This window comes from Quercus suber, unplaced genomic scaffold (assembly GCF_002906115.3).
Source record: "Quercus suber isolate HL8 unplaced genomic scaffold, Cork oak 2.0 scaffold_192, whole genome shotgun sequence".
NCBI classification, from domain to species: Eukaryota; Viridiplantae; Streptophyta; class Magnoliopsida; order Fagales; family Fagaceae; genus Quercus; species Quercus suber.
In genome coordinates, this window is record NW_027069650.1 from 509,033 (window position 1) to 516,719 (window position 7,687).

Genomic DNA, 7,687 nt, shown 5'->3' on the forward strand with positions numbered 1-7,687 from the left:
AAGTACGTTCTATAATGGCTGTTTCGGGATACCGGACGATACTTCTCTTTCTTTTACTATTTTATTTGGATTTTGACAGAGTTTTCTCAATAATTCTATTTTGATTCACTCTTTTTGACTGCCCCCCCCAATGTTGGTTGCTTCTCCCTTTTATAATGTCATTCTAAGGTTCCAGGGTACCACTGATTCCTTCCTTCTGTTCCCCTGGGTACCAACGTCTATGTTGTGCTAGCCACTTCGATGGCTGTTCCCCTGGGTACCAACGTCTATGATGTACTAGCCCTTTGTTCATGAATTGCTAGTCCCAAGCTCTTTGATTCCTTTCTGCATCATTGGGTAGCTGATAAAGATGTGTCTATTCTTCGTTTCTTGTATTTTCTAGGCACTTCTTTTGAGCTGTCTTAATCTCATCACAGCTTTGTTGTATGTCCCGAGGACCCCAAGCTTCTAGCAGTCCCTAGGTATCCTGGCGTAGTTCTTATCACCAGACTCCCTTTTGATTTTTTGATGAGGTTGGGCTTCTTCCCTTCTTTTCCTTCGTTTTCTTCTAAGGTTTATCCCTTTCTTGGGTTTTGGGCTTTTAAATCTTCTTTTAATGGACTTGAGCCTTCCATCCTTTTCTCTATTTTTTGGGCATTGATGTTATAACTTTTTTAGACCTTAACATTGTCTAACATTGAACGTTATTGAGTTGCAAGTGTATAGTTACTGAAACCTACAAAGTAATTTACAATTCTTAAATTAATAAAGCAAAACTCCCAATAATTATATAGACACACACTCAGAACTAATATAAACTGCAAATATATAAACAAAGACCATAATATGAGGAAGACACACCAAGTTTCAAATTTGAGTAGCAATATGACTTTCTCGTAGTAATAACAATATAGACAATTCAAAATATGAAACAATATCAAAATTATAATACCTAATTCCATTATCTTTTATGTTGAATCCAAACAAATAATTAATTGAAATTAATCCAAACAAATAATTAATCAACCAAAAATCTTAGCTTTTAATAAGAAAAAAAAAATCACATGAACCTAAATAAAATGTATCTAAGATGAAGAGTTAAGATCAATCTACTGAGACGCAAATACCAAAAACCCCAAGACTTAAAACTTTCCCTAGGCTGGAAGACATAGGTTGCAACTTTGATTTTTCTTCAAAAAAAGAGAGATGCTTTATCTGCCATGTACAATATAAAAAAATAATTAGTAGAAATTTCAACCCAAAAACCAAACCCACGAAATCAATGTCTACATAAATATGGAAAATAACCCAAATACTCTAAAGAAAATCAATTCAAAACATAACAAAAGAATAAGGTACAAAGAAAATCTCGGGCACATATGAAAGCAAATAAAAAATTTGACATAAAAGATAAAATTCATTAATAACATTATAAACAAATATCCACATATGTTGAATTGAAATTTTATTAATAATAACAATATAAACAAATTCGACATAAAATTCATTAATCAAAGAAGAAAGTTGAATCAAATTTGCATCTAGGAAAAGAAACCAAAGAGGTAGTGTTCCCATGGGATTGGTACTTCTACTCCTTAATAGGCTTATCCTTTATTTTGAATCGGCTTAACAACTTTGGCCATGGGTTAACACAACAAATAACCAAAAAAAGAAAAAGAGGTTAGAGTTTCATTCTTTGTTAAGTTTGGACTAAACAAAAATAATTTTATTTAAATAAAATGATAATTTTATTTAAATAAGAAAGTTGAATCAAATTTGCATCTAGGAAAAAAAACCAAGTAGGTAGTGTACCTGTGGGATTGGTACTTCTACTCCTTAATAGGCTTATCCTTTATGTTGAATCAGTTTAACAACTCTAGCCATGGGTTAACGCAACAAATAACTAGAAAAAAAGAAAAAGGGGTTAGAGTTTCATTCCTTGTTAAATTTGGACTAAACAAAAATAATTTTATTTAAATAAAATGATAATTTTATTTAAATATTGTGTTGACGTGGAAAATTGTGAGAGCTTCAGAGGCTTCAGTTATATATATATATATATATAGATGAGGAACTAACAGTAACATGAGAAAAGGAGTTTTATCTTTTACCTTTTATTTCAAAAAACAGTAACAATAGCACAACTAACATAGACTAGTGGAACATAAGTATTTCATGTTTTTTCTCTCTAGGAGATCCTTCTTTAACCTACGGATAGCCTTCTTCTACCTACGGATAGCCGGCGTTTTCACCCAAAAAACCTTCCACTTTCACCTCTTTTCACTCCTAGTCACATCTCATCCACATTACTCCTCACCCGTAGTTGTTTAATCCTACAACCACCAACTATTTTCCTTTAATTCTCAAAACTACTTTTTGCATGCCCAAGGAGTGGACTTCTCTTCCCTCTTAGATCATCCCGTGGATGCAAACTTTCCATCTATTTTGCACAAAAAAAACTACTTTTTCTATTTTACATGCCCATTTTTACAAAACACCCACATCAGTCTATCTATTCTACACATTTATTCAATAAAATATTCATTCTTTTACAATTTTTTATTATTTCCTCACCCACTACCCCTCTCTCTCATAGACCTAACACTACCAACAATCACTCCACACTCAGCCACCATCATCACCCACCCAACCAACATCATCAAGGAAAATCAACCCATTCAATCCGAAACCCAAATCATCACCTACCCAATGCGAAACCAACTAATCAAAAACTGAGAAATCACCCAACCCGAAACCCACTAATCAAACAACGAGAAATTAGTGGCAATCGGTGATCGGAGAGGCTTCGTGGCGATGGAGATCAGCGATTTGATCATGCTTCATGCTGGTCTGATGATTTGACCAGGCAATTGGCAAGAGATCAGTGTTGGTGGTGATCGGCGACGGTGGTTTGATGATTTGAACGGTGGAAGTGGTTTGATGATTTGATCAAATGAGAAAAAGGGAGAGCGAGGTAAGAGTGAGAGCAACCAAAGATAGAACTCTTTTGGTTCTATCTTTCCTTTTCCCAACCTTTCTTGGTCCTAGTCTAACATTATTCTTCCTATTTTGTTCCCTTTGTTCCTTGTGGTCCCTACTTTTATTTCTTTCTCTAAATATACTCTCTGTGTCTCTTTTAGTCTAGGCCTTTTGTGGCCTTTTTTCTGATTCTCATGGAAGATTACTTCACAGCAAGGGAATATGGTTGGACCGAGAGCAATGACTCAAAAGTCAATTCTGAACTCTTTGTTGATGAAATTGAAACAGATCCTCAGTCAAGTGAGGGAGAAGAGGTTCCTTTTGCAAGACATGGACCAGTACTTGAAGCAAACCCTAAAGAAATTAGCATGCAACATGATTTTTGGGGTTCATGTGCAATTGGTTTTATTCTAGACTATAGGAAATTCTCAGTAGCTAGCTCATCTTCAACACATTATCAATGTTGCATGGAGAATCAGGGGCTCGACCATTAATGTAATACCCCAATTTTGATTTTATGATTATCACTGTACCTTGTCAATTTTAATATAGAGTTGAGGTATTGTATGTGTGTGCATAGTAAGATGGGAGTAGACAATTTTGTGGTGCTACAAATAGGTGAGAAAATTAAAGTTTTTGTGCATACAATTTAGTGAGGCAATTAAAATAAATAAAAAGAAAAGAGAAAGATATTCTATGGGCCTCTTGGAGACTAAAGAGATAAGCCTAAGTGGATTTAAACTCCAGCCCACTACCCCACAAGGCCCACATTTCTGATGTGTTAAAATATAAGTTGGAGGAAAAGATAATTAGGGTTTGGGATAAGAAGGGTTTCAACACTAAGGAGGCTAGGGTTTCATCACTAAGGAGGCTAGAAGGTGTATTTTTCCTTGGAGTTAATTGAAGAGGCAACTAATTGTTCAGGTATGATTTTTCATCTGTTAGAATCAAAGAATTAAAAGAGTTAGTGATGTGCAGATTGTTAAAAAAAAAAGGGGTATTTTCCTAGAATTGTTATTTACATTATTAAACCTTGGATTGCCCACTGCCCAGTACGTGGGTTCTTGAACAGATTTTTGGAATTTCAATTTCCTAATTCAAGAACATGGCTGTAGAACTTAAATTTTGGTTAACATATATAGATATATTATAGGATGGCTTTAACGTTAGAATAGCATTAAGCCTTTAACGTTGTGCCGTAGGGATATAAATATATATATAAACCAAGATTTGAGCCACGGGATATCAAGGATCTATGTTTATGGTATATGCCTTCCTTCGGATATGTACATACATAATTTATTTGAAGTCAATGATTATGCCGGATATGTACATATATAATTTATTTGAAGTCAATGATTTTGCCACCGTGTGTACCCATGAACATAGTCATGGTTCAAAATATTATTAACGAATATGGCCTTCATGTTTTCATCGGAGTTATATAATTAAATCCTAGGTTTCCGACTGTGTGTCTCTAAACAAGCCATGGATTGCAAATATCTATTCAGGTATATGGCTCTTACATTTTCATTGGGGTTTATATTAAATCTGAGGTCAATGATATTTTGGCTACTGCCTTCCTCATGGCAATATGAGTTTCGATTAGTGCAAGGGATTATTATTAGTTAGAGAGACTTTAACTTAGTGTTAAAGTGTTATCAGTTCTGCAAAGTATTTTTTCCTAGTGAATCAGATTGTACAATTCAATAAGTTTTATATTTTGTGAAGGATATTAAGTAATTTCTATGATTGAATATAGGTCTTATTTAAGAGTATTTTGAGGCTATTGGAGGTTGTTTCGGCTGGACTTTCAGAGTGATTCAAGTGCTGTAAGTAATTATGCATTATATGCACAAGTTTTGCCCATTAGGTTCTTAGAAGTTAAAAGTTTTCAAAAGTTTTGTATTTCAAACTTATATTTCAAAAGTTTATCGAAAGCATTATTTTTACATCATTGAAAAAAAAAACTCCGGCTTTTAGACAATGTTTTAAAGAGAAACTTCAAATTTTAAATAACGTTTTGAATGTCCAAATCTCATTTAAAAAAAATGATTTATATACTAAATTGTTTATCGAAAATAATTGAGTTTCAAAGTAAGTTTTCTAAAAAGGTTATTGTTCTTTAAATTTGTTAAAACCAAGTGATTTCAAAGTCATGTTCCTATTCTCCAAATGGTATTTAAAAAGTTTCTTTTAGCAAATCAAATTTTCAGATTTACTCAAGAATTGTAATATATTTATATAAACTTCTCAGTTTCTATTCGTTCCCTATGAGAGTCAAGCATCCTTTGATTTATGTTCAATTCGATATTGTGATATTCCCTATGCTTGTATATTTGGAATAATTGTTAATATTAAGAAAATTATTCTATTTTGTATATATTTCGTTTTGTGATATGTGACTCAGAATGAAAGTTTTTAGAATTGATCAGATATATCAGATTTATGTGTAAATCCGCTCACAGGATTGTATGTGAGAATATGTGTTGATCCCTCACCAGCAGGGGTTAGATGTTGGTATCCGCTCACAGGATTGTATGTGAGAATATGTGATGTGTATATGTGACACTGTGCTCTGATCAATTTTATGTATGTGATTTCTAATGATTTTAAGATGTGATTAAATATGTATTAAGTGATTCATTATATGTTTTGGAATAATTATTTTTGATATCATTAAATGAGTTTGTGAAAAATCAAAATACTCGTGCGTTGCTTGACTCTGTTCTGTTGTGTGTTCTGTATAATTACTTACTAGATGTGGCTCACCCCATCAATTACTATTTTTCAGATTAAAGTGTAGTTGGGAATATAGGACCTTCTGATCGCTTGGTAAGGTGCAAGGTTGAGCGTGGAGGTTGTAGGCGATTTCTATATTACTTGAAGACTTATAGAATTTTAGTTATCCGTATTTTGTAATTCATGATTTATATTTTGGAGATTATTTCCAATTTGTGGAGCACAGATTTTTGTAAGAGGTTATTTATTAAGAGCATTGTTTCTTTGGAGTTTTAAATTATTTTGGATTAATTATACTTCTTGAGTTATGTAAGATTAGCAAGTTAGTCATGTATCTAAATTCATGTTCCATGGATTTGGGTCGTGACAATTAATGTGGAAGAGATTCCTACTTTTATCTCATTCATTTTGAACTAATGGATGACCTAATCATATCTGTAATGAGGGACCGTGGGTAGTGGATGGAGCTCTGTTGGTGCTGGAAAGGTGGAGACAAAATTTGGTCCTAAGTAGACTTCAATTGAATTATGTTTCCTTATAGGTGCAATTGCATGGACTTCTACTTGAGTATCAGTATCCAAAACTGGCAGAAAGGATGGGCCAACTAATTGGACTCTTTAAGAGGGTGGATTGGGGGGATCTATGCCACAGAATATTCGTTTCATGCGACTCAGGGTTCATATAGATTCATGGATGCCAGTCATTTATGGTTTCATGTTAAGCTTGGATGATCGCACTAAAACTTGGATTTAGTGTAGATATGAATGTGTTCACAAGTTATGTAGTAGATGCGGGTTGATAGGCCATATCGGATCTTAGTGCACCCAATGCATGGATGAAATTGAAATGAGTTTGTTCAGATAGAAGAGACATATCCAGTAGTTTCATCAGGTATAAATTGGGCTTGATGTTTTGGAACCACACTTTGTTAATGAGCTTAGAGCCTTTTACAACAGATGAAGATGTTGGACCACTAAATTTCGCTTTGGAAACATCCATCATCATCATCTCACCCGCCTAGATAATCAACTCCCCAACATCACTAACTCTGGCAACCTTTCCCCACCACAATCATTTCCAACTCTAGAAAAAAGCCAACAAAATTTTCTAGACCTAGAAACACCACAATACCCCAACCCAAATAACCTTAACCCTAACTCACATCATCCTCCCATGACACAACCAAAAACTGAACATACAACCCTTAACTCAGCCATCCATTCCTTATCAATTGGACATAATGCAGTTCCTCCTACACCTTTTAACTCACCAAGATCATCTCTGGACCACCCACAAGATACTATCCCAAACCCTAGCCATCTTCAAAAACCACCAAGTCACAAATACTAATCCCAATTCAGAGTAAACCTCTTGTCCTAACACATCATTGCAACAATACCCTTGACCAAACCCTTGACTTTGATCAAGCAGATTTAGCCTTTTCGATGCAACCTCTATAGCTACCCCTTAAATCCTTAGCACTGAGATGGACTTGGGTTGAGGGAGTTGGCCCTTTCATCACAAATGGAGAGATGAGAGATAACCACCCCACATCATCTGAAACAGAAAGCAACTTAGCAACAGGAAGAATGTTCAACCTCAATAAGTTAAATAATGATAGACCTGAAGTAGTACAAGGAGTTGTATGGAGATGTGGACAAATACCTAAGTCACCTAATTCTCTCATTGAGTCACTAGTCCAAAGGGTTGATAAGGGCAGATTTAGATTTGAGATAGGAAGCTCTAGAAATGGGTCTCAACTACTAAGGCCACAAGCTTTGCCTACTGAAGTGGTTCAAGATGGGAATAGTAACCTAACAATGGAATGGGCTATATTGGTACAACATCAAGCCCAAATCAAGAAGCATACATCGACCCAACAGTTAGCTTTGACACGGGCCTGGAAAACTTAAACATCCTAGATCCCTTCTCCCTTGGAATTGGCCCACCATCACTAATATCTACATGCTCAAACCCTTTTCCACTC